Below are 12,042 nucleotides of genomic sequence, written 5' to 3' on the forward strand. Positions count from 1 at the left end.
AGCATCGGAATAGGATTGCCTTAATTCTCAGCTGCGGCTGCAATTTAGTAAAGTTACGGGGTGGAAAAAAGCAGAATAGCACTTTTCCTCCACTCACCTTTCGATATTTTGCTGACAGCTGGTAAATATTTCTCTGAAATTATTATCCAATTTAAATAATGAGATCCTTCTAGGGAAAAAATAGTTACCATGGACGGCTGTGCGTTATTTTGAAAGGCACGGGCAGTGCGGGATGTATGAATGGGAATGCGGCTGTGATGCGAGAACGTCCAAGCAGCAGCCAATGAGGGAGGAGTGACGAGTCTCCCATTGCATCCTTATGTAGGAGGGAGTCCGGACTGCAAGACCACTGAACCGTGAAATAAGGGAAATTTAGCATAAATGGGAACAGCACCGTAAAAAAAGCGTGTGGTCCATTTTTATACACGAAAACAAGCGACCTCCGGCCCATAACCGGTTTCACCTTCCCATTAGCGTCTGGGAACGCGTAATAGTGCGTTCAAATTATTGTTGTGAAATTGCTCTCATAACAAATTTTAAATTGAATCACCTGATTTTAGTGCAAAGTTACAAATTACAATGGGGGAAAAACATTGGAAAAAAGAACGTCACTTAAATACAATATGCCTATTCGTAACGTTGTGTACATAATATCTCTATAAATTTTACTATTACCACTGCATTGAACTGAAGAAAAATACCAAATATTTCAAATACATGCTTAATGAAAATAAAATATCTTTCCGAAAACAATTAAAAAATAATGTTTCATATGAAGCATTTCGAAACGTGCAATGTTGCTAAATATGCAGGTGTTTTCAGGTTTCAAATAAAATCACTCTTTTTTAAGTATCGTGTTTTAAAGCAGCGATGATTATAGGAACCAGCTGAAGTAGCAGTAGAATAACGAACGGTAATAAACGGTGAGGCGGTCATATTTATTGTTTTTAAAGGAGACTGTATGGGGCTCCGGAGCGGCGTGACCCGCTTGGTTGATCTGTCCCTGGGGAAGCCCACCAGCGGGATCCGAGCGGCTCCGGCTTCGTGACAGAGACACGCGTTTCCAGCGGGCTTGTCTTTCCTGTTCTGTTGACCCCACTCAGCTCACTAACTCCATTTCCTACGCGGTGCCTTCATCACACATGGAAAGCGTCTCTGAGGGAAGTCAGTCGTGTCACCCAGAGGTGAGATCAGCGAGCATCACGACCTTCTCGGGTGCAGGCCTAAAAACACTACCTCTTCTGAATCAAAATGTTATAAGAAGAGTATTACCTGAGTAGAACTGTTTGCAAAAATTCAGCTGAGGTGAATCTAACAATATTAGGAATTATCCTTAGAAAATCCCACAACTTCTGCATTTCTATCAAAATAAATAATAAATAATAAGTAAACAAACGAGCACATAAATAAGCGGACAAACGAATAAACAAACAACTAGCAGCAAATCGATTCTATATTCACATTTTGTAAGTATTATTTGTAATAATGCAAATATTTTGTTCGCGACGCAAATATTTTGAGAAAACGCATAAACACACACGAATGACAGACGTAAAATTAGGAAACACAAGATAAAATAAGAATAGTTACGCTGGATAAAATAAGAATTGTTAAATGCTAAATCGGATTTATTTTCAGCATCCGAATGGACGCTTTACCTTTTTCAGTGATTAAAATGGGGATAAACATTCCATGCTTTATGGAGCGCGGGCATTAAAGTGCCTCCTAGCGGGAAATCGGGAAACGAAAACAAAGCCTATAGTCGGAGATACGGTTTGATGACTGGGAACTTCAAATGGACAAGAATCTCTGCATCTGTGTTACTGATGACTTTTTCGACTTAAAAAATACGCCGAATCAGCGAAAAGAAATATGTCATCAAAACCATTAAGGCGTAGCCTTGTAATGTAAAATAATACGTTAAACATGCTAAAAGCTGCGTATTCCAAATTCAACTTCTGTTCTGTTACTTAATGTAGTCTGTCGTTCTGGCCAATATTTTGACATACAAACTTAAATGTAATAACATAAAAGTACGGCACAAAAAAAAATGAAAGAAAAAAAAGAATTGCTTTGAATAAAACGCTTAAGCAGGGACAAATTCTTTTAAATTACCCGGCCAGGCTTAATATATATAAGCCACCATATATGTAATATTGCACATAAACAAAAGTATGGTTCACACCCTTTGTGGAATGCCGCAAAAATGTAAAATATTTGTATATTTAGGAGTTTATAGCAATATACAGACAGCTATGATCACATCAAATGAGGTAATGGAGGCTCTAAGTGAGGTATAATTTTTTATTTGTTTAGCTTAGAGAGTTAACAAAGAGATGATCTTGCGATGAGGAAAGTTCATTTTCCAACTTTGTCCGTGGGGACGGAAAATGGGCAGGCGGCACCGGGGCCGCGACGGTGGAATTCGGCGTCTTTTCACGCTACCGTGGCAGCCAGAGCACACAGCCATGCAAACCTAAATATCAGAACCAAATCCGTGAACTTTCGAAGCCGGTTCTAGTTTTTAGTGAGCCAGAGGGTAGTGTTTAATGCAGCGCCCATCCCTCGTCTTTATTTTGTTCATCAAGACATATTGCCTTGAATAAAAGGTCTGCAGATTCGTGGTTTGCAAGATAAATTCACGGACAGTAGAAATCTTCGATATTATATGACCCAAAAAAAGAACATAATTTACGCGCGATAATAATTTCCTAAGGGAAATCAAGTAAATGCACAGAGTTGTTTTTGGAAGGTTATAACATGGCAATAAATTACAAGAGAGTAATCACGACCACTTTATTTGCCTCAACTTGACAAAATCGAATAATCGCAATATTATATAACCGATTTTAAGGGTGCGAAGGCCTATTTTAACCAGGACAGTGTAAAATTATACAGATGAGGGGGAAAATGGAAAACATGGTGTCCATTGACATCAAGTGGTGCAAAGAATAAATGTAAAACATTTTCCTGTTTGGGACCTTATTTGTAAACGCCAGAATAGCGGATGCGTTTTGCTTTGGCAAATTTGTAACGAAGGAGGTCATTTTTGGATTTGACATGTTCTTTGTGATTCAGTTAAATTTGATTTTCTATAAAATAAGTCACATGCCTTTGTTTGCACTGCTACAGTGTCGGAGAGACTTTGTTATTGGGGGACACAGTGTGATATTTTAATTGCAAATTTTTGGGGGGTCGGACCAATAAAGCCAAATCAAATATTGCCCGGTACACCCCGCTCCCGGGTTGCTTCTACGTCCTTAGTTCGTTTAGTCTGTTTAAGGTGTTAAATTGCGTTAGCTGCAGAAACAAATAGAACACCACAAATTACAATGAATGAGTATAAAAAAATCAGTGCAAGGTATTTTCTACTTGTGAGCTCAATGAATTAAAAAACAAATAACGCAACATGACGCGATTAGCACCGGCAGGAACAGTAGCAGGAGAAGTAGCCGCAACAACAGCAACAAAAATAAATAACAGTAGTGACAACAGTTCATTGAAACACTGAAAAAGTATCAAACGAAGTTAATGAAACTGAGTGTATTTATTTCTACCCCGGTTTTGTTCGCGGTGTCAAACCATCAGCTTAACGTCTGTTGCGACTTCACTGTTTTGCTGTGCCTTACATTCTTATGCATTTACCTCGCGGCCCCTGTCCTCCAGATATGTTTGACAGCCTAAACCCAGTGTGGGATACTCAGTAGATTACAAATTCATTTATCTGCGCCTTTAGACAGCCAAATCTGGATTTAATAAAGAAATGCACTATCGACGCCGTGCGATAATAAGTGTCCTTTTAATGTCTGCCCACTAGAGGGCTCTCTGCTCTTACGATAGCATGGGCGTCAAGCGCCTCTTGGGAAGTTAAACAGGCAACTTTCAGATTGAGAACCTGCCTTCTGGTTTCTGTGACAGACAGACTGCGCCCTCTTAAAGCCCCTGAAACTATGCGTCTCAGTGGGCCTCAGAAACTGACTGCTTAGAAAAAAAACTATAAAGAATTCCATTACTTTGGAAACGTGAATGTTTTTAGAATACTTTATGAAATGAGTACAACAGGGTATGTTGATAGTTGTGCAAATGAAGCCATTCAAAAAGAGTCTTTGTCGATTGAACACGAATCCTCATAAAGATGTGAGAATTAGGCTGTGGTCACTATTATATTTTAAAGCGGGTAATTGATGTAGCTGTGAGTCCATATTCACTGCACATAGTTCGTGATGTTTATGCAACGGGCAGCGAGGTCGATGCTGGGTTTGGTTGCCCCCCCACCCCCCCTGGGACTCTTTGGGCAAAGCTGAACGCGTGAAACCGATTTGGGGACGCGGAAAACTGCCCGGCCTTCCACGGCCAGACACGCGGGCCGGATGCTGTTTTTCACAACACTGGAAAGGGGAGCGAAAATAGGCCGGCACAACAAGACGCTGCCCTGCTCAGACAAAGCCCACAGACTTCAAAGTGTGCTGTTGGCATGGGGCTCCTGTTCCCTCACCAGGCCACCAGCCCTACCCTGCGCACCCAGGAAAAACTGCTGCATTCCTCCATCCCTTAAAAAGCCAACTTCTCCATGCCGATATGGAGAATGTTAGCCAGTTAGCTATGTTAGCTCCCGTGGAAGACTTTCATCTTTTTTGGCTCGTTTGTTTGAAACGGAAAGCAAGGTCAGAATGCATTACTGTTACAACTTGGGTACTAGGAGGCAAACTGTAGGCAAAGTCTATACTTAGAATGGAAAAAGTATCCTTCTGTGCTACTTATCTTCTCATACACTTGGCCCAAACACCTATAGCATAAGCCAGGCAATACATTATTCAACAAACCTTTCAGTCAGAAGTATTATAGGGGCAATGACAGACTAATGGATACTAAAAGAAAGAAATTAAGCCAGCAGCTCTTGGAAAAAAAAATAAAAAACTTCACTTGGTTATTTTCCCAAATGTGATTGGGTGTTGATAAATGTGTTGTGTTGCCGAGACCTGATATTGCTATGGAGGGCTTGGGAGGTAAGTGTTGTGCAGCAGCTGACTGATAGAGGGCGCAGTTGAGCTGAGAAACCACCTGCAAACGAGCATGCAGACTTGCTGAGTTTTAATATGGGCAGTCAGGTCAGTTGGTATATTTTAAAAAGTGAGATGTACAACTGACAGCTTTTTTTTTTACAGACGTTTAAGGTAATGTTCTGAGAAAAAAAGAGGAAAATTCATATTAATCAAATCGACAAAACATTTTAAGCAGCGCTCCAGTAAAAGATGCAGAATGCTTCAAGATCTAGCTGGTCTTCTCTAGATCTTCATGGAAAGTCGTGAACTTTAAAACGTTTGACTTCAAAAAGCCGAACTATTTATAGATGATAACACAGAGAATGTTCTGAGGAACACTGTATACTTCTCAGCTGGAAATACTTTGTGGGTCACATTTCCATCGTATTCTGCAGACTTAACTTTTTTCAGCTGGTAAGATTGCAGTGTTATGCCAGTATTAATTTCCTTTTATGAAGCTTGCCTTGTCACACTTTCCCCCCATTTACACAGCTGGGTATATTACCGCTCCAGCTGTGCATCCTCCTGTACCATAAATGTGCTTCATTGAGAGTTCCTCTTCAGCCCCAGTTTCATAGGATTGCTGTGGAAAGAGCTTCACCCAATGGACAGCTAAAGCTCCTCACCGCAGCCAATTAAAAATCAGCGATGCCTTCATGTGATCCATGCCAACCATTATCTGTTCTGGGGGATTCACTATGGAATGAACTATTAACTGTTCCGGGGGATCACTATGGCTGTACCATGAAGTGTTCTGGGTGTTCACTAAGGAACGAACCATTAATTGTTCTGGGGGTTCCCTGTGGAATTTTTTTGTTGCGTATCCCAAAGCCCTGTGCTTAAAGCTGCAGGATTGAATCCGGAAGAGGCAAATTGTGGCGGAGGGGCATGACGGAGGTGGTGAGACGGGCTGCAGAGGGGTTTCACTGTTGGGTGGGGGTCAGTCCTAGTGGCTCCAGGCTGCCGGGGGTGGGCCGCGTCACAGCAGATTGATGGGGAATCAAGATTAAACGGGTCGGGAACAAAACGTGCTGACATAACGGCGATAAGGGCCCCGAAAAGATATTTCTTTTCTTTTTTTAATCAGCAACAGAGAGAGGAGAGTTGATGAGAGACAGAGGAGAGAGTGGGGCTGGTTGTTTCCTCGCAAGAAATCGCAGCACAAAGTAAGAGCAACATCCATAAAATGTCAACGCCGGGCTAAAAATATTCAAGGAGTTTCACACCAGTGAGCAGCTCTGGGAGCACTGGGGCATTAGCAGGTTTTTTTGTGGGGGGGGGGGGGGGTAATGGGACGATGGGACTGTGGAGGATAGTAATCCGGTGATGTGAATCACGATGCGGGGGGAGCAGGGCCAGAGGGTCAGGCCTTATTTACACAGTCGTGATCTCAGCCCCTGGCTGTGCCCAGTGGCCCACAAGCGGACCGTACTGCAGCATTCCAGCTATTAATTACAAAAGTGACTCTCTAAACATGTCTTCCAGCCAGGCTTAAAGAGGATGAGAGTTGTCTTGAGGTTTATGGGATTCTGCTGTTCTCAGGGTCTGCCACAGCCAGGTTTCTGTCGTGGGGAAGGTGGGGGGGGGGCGAAGGGGTCTTGGGAAACGATGGCACAACACTTCTTCAGCGCCTTCAGTGAAACCCGGAGCTCACGGCTGTGGGAATGGGTTTGGGGCGGTTGGGGGGGGGTGATGCACCTTCAGCTGTTGGATATAGCACTGCCACCCCCCCCCCCGACCTGGGCACTGCCCAAATAGTCCTGAAGGGGGCGCGAGAAGCTTGAAACTTTCACCAAAATCTCCATCATCCATGTATCACAGTGTCCTCAAAGATTAAGGTCTCACAGTAGGCATGACACCGGTAATACCCCCCCTCCCCCACACCCCCCTTCCACTCCCTTCCTCACATCATTAACGAGCCTGCTGCAAAAGCACCCAGCGCACTCCCTTCCTCATTACGAGACAAGCATCTTGCTCTCAGTGGCTAATTAAGAGGCATAGCGAGTGGCAGGCCGAGCGGGGCAAAGGGGCGGCTTGGTTTACTTTGGCTGCGGCCCAGAAGTTTATCAGGGCCGAGCTGGTCCACATGTCTTCCTCGACTGCAGATGTGGAAGCGCTCGTCCGTTCTCTCCCATTTCTCTGTTCCTTCCTCCTCTGTCTGAATCTTTGTACACCTTCACTAATTGTACTGCACCTCTGCTGTGTGTGTATATATGTTCACCATTTCTTCTGTCAGATTATCTTTCATTAAAAGGATACCTATTATTAATGCCATGGTATTCCAAGAAGGAATACAGGCACCGGAAGTTCTGGGTAGATGCATTTCTCCAAAGTGACATATATTTTTTTGAGAAAACAAAGCAGGTCATGAGCCTTACCCAAGGGCCCAATGGTCAAACGAGTCTGCTGACCCTGGGATTTGAACCAACAACCTTTTGATTACAGGCACAGACTCCCCCCCCCCCCCCCAGGACTTACCTTAACTCGCTCGCAAATCAGAACTGGCAAATCTCCTGCAACGAAACATGGAGGGAACCTTGAGTGTGAACACAGGGGGAACATCTGTGCACAGCTGCCAACGCGGGAGGCCTGAGGTAACGTCGGCGATAACACAAACCCCTTCCTTGCAGTCCCATGGATGGTCACGTGACACGCCGATGCCCCGTCAGAGTGGGTGGCTGCATTCTAAAATATGGCGGGGGTCCTGGCGTGTCGTGCGCTCAAAATGAAACATCTGAGCCTGGTGCACGCTTGGAAACCATCAAACGCTGGAGATGTTTGTCCAATTTAACAGGATCCACGCAGAGGTGTTTGGACAACTTGGAGAGGGATTCAGCACCGTATTTAAAGATAACATGGGCTGCTAATCTCTCTTGGAGGAACTCTAAATCAAGAATTGTGTCCTCGAGTGGATATCTGGCTTTGGGACAGCTCTACTAAGATCACGCAGATCTATGTGAAATTAGCTAGAGAGACCCACTGATATAACATCACCGCTTTCCCTGTTGCATTATCTATTACAGTATTTTACATCTGAAATCAGTTTAAAAATCTGTTTAAGGTCAAATAAAAGAACCTGAAATTCCCGAATGAATAAATAATTGAAAATATGGTGCAGGTTACATTTACTATGAAGCTTAATGACGTAAAATTTAGATTTAGATTCATACTCCGATTTAGTATTGGGAAAAAAATAACGAGGTCCTCTTTTTGTGGGACCACGCCAAAACCCAGAAGTTGATACTGTCATGAAATATTATATCTTTATATTTGCATCAGTTTAACGTAGCTTTAATCTAAAAATAGCCAGGCAAGAAATAATATGAGACTTGGCAACTGAGCTCAGACTGTTACCTCCGAGAGCATCGCGACTTGGAAAGCTGGCCCCCAAAATAGACCTTCCTCTCATAAAGGCTTCCTTCTTTGTAGTCGGTGAAGGAACATCTGTGGGGCAGTTTCTTCTGGGGAAACGCTGGGCAATGTATCAAAGGAAGAGAGCAGCTAGGAGTTGGGGGGGACGACATCATGCTGGGAAGCACAAGCAAACCAATAGCAAAGTGAAGCAAACCCTAATCGAAAAAGAAAAAAGATCCATTAATGCATCCCAGTGGAGAGAATTTCCAAAAATAAATAAAATAAGGAGGTGAGTTGGACAGAGTCCGAAGCTTCTGCATCTCTACAGGGTGGGTATTGGCCCAAGCTGTCAAATAAGCCTCAGGCACATAAAGGCTCATGTAGATTAGACCTCTGTGTCTGTCACTGGAAGGTTGCTGGTTTACATCCCATCCTCAGCAAAATAGTCATACGTCATTTGGGCCTGAAACAAAGACCTTAACTCCTGAAATATACCAAATAAATGGCCTGACCCTGTGCTCAGAACCCAGGCTCCATTTTCACCTGTATATATGCGCTTGTATGTCTCAGAGAGCATGATGGGATATGCCCAAGGAAGCCTTCCAAGGTACCAGAACCTCTTCCTGTTTTTGTATTATTTTGTATAAATGTAGGAATGTATTACAACACAGCCCTGTAAGGCACCCAGCGTCGTCTCTGTCGTCAAATGCACAATGCACATGTCGCAAGAAGACATGGAATTACATGAGATGGAGCCCACAAAGAAACGTCACCTTTGAGGGCATCGGTCCAGGTTGGCAACCACTGTGCTACCTGATACTTCGTGATGTGAGGTGATGTGAACGTTTGGAAAGAGGACTGGCTGAAATCGCCTGGAAGCTATCAGCGCCTTTAGAGATGCGTACTCCCATCGGCCGGACGGACAGACCTTCTCTTGTTCGCTTCTGCTGGCGGTCGGTCCCCGGCGCACACGGCGACTTTTAAGGGAACGTCAACAAACGGAAAAGAATAATGCCATTGTGTTCGGAGCGCCAACTTGTTAGCGTCCCGAGGATGGATGTAGCTAACAGAGCATGAGAGCAACATGTGCCCGGGCTGCGTGGTGACCGCCAACTGACCCCGGGGAGGTCCGGCGAGGCTCGCGGCCCAAATCTGATCTTCGTGCCGAGAGGAGAGCGGACTGCGGGCGTGCCGTCGAATTCGCCGTGACCATCCATCACGGCATCCGGAGAAGCGGTCGAGGCGCTGGGGCGTTCAGCGGCGGATGCCGGCGCGTGACGTTGACAGAACCTCGACGATAAAACAGCGGCATTCAATGCAGCCACGGCCGCCTGGTCAGTATAAAGCGTGACTGTCGGTCGACCTTGACGGGGGGATGGGGGACAGGGAGCATGGGGCGGCCTGCGATGGAGAGGTGAATCGCAAGAGGAAAGTGATGAGAGCGACCTCATGAGAAGCAGAGGCGAGTGGGGGCCTCGCCTTTGAACTTGCGTAGCCGACTAATTGAAACAATACTAAGGCATCGCGTGGACCTGGATCCCATCCATCGCCTCGATTCGATTCGGCCTGTCAGTCCAGGAACGCTTGAGTTCTCTGCCTGCCCATATCTCATCCCCTGTCCCTGCTGCCCCCCGACGTGCCGCCCAGCTGCAACAGGGACCCCCCCACAGGCTTCAAACAGTCCCCTGGGAAAGTGTGGACAGACGAGGGGGGGACAGGAGGGGTGGGATCGGCTCGGCACCCGTCGGGCTTAACTCCTGGTCCTATGGGCGCTTTGAGGGAGCCGTCACTTGTACCTTTGAACGTGTGTTCTTTAATTCAGGGGGGTGGGTGGGGTACTGCTGCACTGAGGTCAGGGAGTGTGGGGTGGTGTCATGAGGTGTTTCAGGAGAAGAAGCAAGAGCGGGGCTGATAGTGAGGGCCTGCCCGGAGAACACCCCCGGCAGCAAAAAAAATCCAACACCATCTTTTTTAAGCTCCCCCTCCTCTCGTATCTCGCTGTAAGATCGGGCCTGACAAACTGGGCCTGTAGAACTGCTGCCTTCTCATTTCCCGCAAGAGCAACCCAGAAGCACGGAGAAGCGTAATCGGCACAACACACCCGTATCTTTTCTGGTGAATAAATCGGGGGGGGCAACGATGACTAACCTTGGTGGTTGTGGCGGGATACATCGCCATTCATGGGCATCTTGGTTCCGCAGCACGACTTCCGCGCCCTTTCAGTGCTGTTGCCATGACACCGTGGGCTACATGCAGGTCCCCCCCCCCCCATCATGGGGTCTGAAAAACAGGCCTTGACCATTGTGTCTGGGCTGACCACTCCCACCCAGAACACCCCAGTCCGGCCTCACACGGCGGTCTCTGATCCTTTTTTCTTAGCGCACGTCACAGGAAATCTATTCATGGGGGTTCCGATTGTCCTGCCTTCACATCCGTCTTTATTTGGACATTTTCCTGACTAATGGGTCCTCTCGGATCTGCTATGGGCTCCGCAGGATAGCGATGGTTCAGTCAGCAACTTCCTGGAATGTGTGACTTGCCATGTCATTACATGTGAACATGTGAGGGATCACGCAGATCACACCGTTTTACAGGGTTGGGGGGTGTCTATGGGGGTGTCCCATTATAAATAATATTTGGCTTCCATAGTGATAAGTAGGTAACAACTTTCCTCAGGGGTAACAATTCTAAATAGTTTCAATTTAAAACCTAAAATGTCTTCTAACTCAACCAAGAAAACTACTAGCAGCAAAAATAAAATATAAAGTCTAGCAATGTAAAGCATTAATACAATATTTCCATATGTCTTAAGCACTTTTTATGACAAGACCATGAAAAATCTAAAGACCAGAGTCATTGTTTTATTACAGCAAACCAGGGGAATAATCTACGGGTTTCTGGCAACAGCAGGAGTGATTATTAAGTGCTACAGTAACACAGATTCCGGTTTAATCTCAGTTTAATTAAGCACAACCTTTTTTCGGGCACCTTCCAGATCAAGTGATCTCCCCAAACGCCCGGGGTTTGGAAGCACTCCAATGATAACATTCAGCGGCTTAAGCGAGATAGTATTTTATGGAAGGTACAAGAATGCGTGCAGGTTGAGCTTTTTTTGTATGTGAATAAATTTGAGGGAAAGCCCAGCGGTTTTTGAGTGGACCCCCGTAATTGCCGAGGGTGGGACTAATCCCGTAAGCCTGCATATTCCCATCCGCCCAGCGCCTGGCAGGTAGAGCTGCGCCCCGCTCCGCTCCGGCTCAGAGACCCGACGGCCGGCCAGAGAGAACGACTCGTTACTGCAGTTCATCCACTTTATTGGGGTAAGTTACATCGATCGCTTTTTAAAGAGAGAAGAGCGCAATGCGACTCTCCCGCATAAAGAAAACTTGCGGTTTATACGCTTCAGTTAAAAAAAAAAACGCTTTGAAGTGTCACTAAAATCCGCTTCCTGTCCGCTACTGAAATACAAGGTACAAGGGCTGACTAATGAAATATTTAGACCAGTTAACTGTAGTTAATACTTGACATAGAACACTGCATGTGTCTGACTGTAATTTTATTTTCCTTAGGAATTTGAAGTGTAGAAACGGTGTAATCTACTTAAATATATGATTCTCATTATGGCTGTTAAATTCCTCCAAGGGTA

General features: G+C 45.3%; 2 protein-coding genes across 9 annotated transcripts in view; one reads left to right on the forward strand and one right to left on the reverse strand.

Annotated features, from left to right (window-relative positions):
* fli1 (Fli-1 proto-oncogene, ETS transcription factor) overlaps positions 1 to 273 on the reverse strand; it is a 28,531-nt gene extending 28,258 nt beyond the window's left edge. For both annotated transcript variants that reach the window (XM_049005354.1, XM_049005353.1), the window contains exon 1: positions 98 to 273. The gene's annotated coding sequence lies outside the window, so the exon portion shown is untranslated. The remainder of the gene's footprint in view (positions 1 to 97) is intronic.
* An 11,255-nt stretch (positions 274 to 11,528) lies between these two features.
* The window catches only part of ets1 (v-ets avian erythroblastosis virus E26 oncogene homolog 1), a 38,702-nt gene continuing 38,188 nt past the window's right edge, over positions 11,529 to 12,042 (forward strand). The window contains exon 1 of one of the 7 annotated variants that reach the window (XM_049005347.1): positions 11,529 to 11,715. The gene's annotated coding sequence lies outside the window, so the exon portion shown is untranslated. Of the gene's footprint in view, positions 11,717 to 12,042 lie in introns of all 7 variants that reach the window. The other 6 variants (XM_049005346.1, XM_049005345.1, XM_049005344.1 and 3 more) reach the window with 6 other exon arrangements.

This window comes from Brienomyrus brachyistius, unplaced genomic scaffold, assembly GCF_023856365.1.
Source record: "Brienomyrus brachyistius isolate T26 unplaced genomic scaffold, BBRACH_0.4 scaffold265, whole genome shotgun sequence".
Classification (NCBI taxonomy): domain Eukaryota; kingdom Metazoa; phylum Chordata; class Actinopteri; order Osteoglossiformes; family Mormyridae; genus Brienomyrus; species Brienomyrus brachyistius.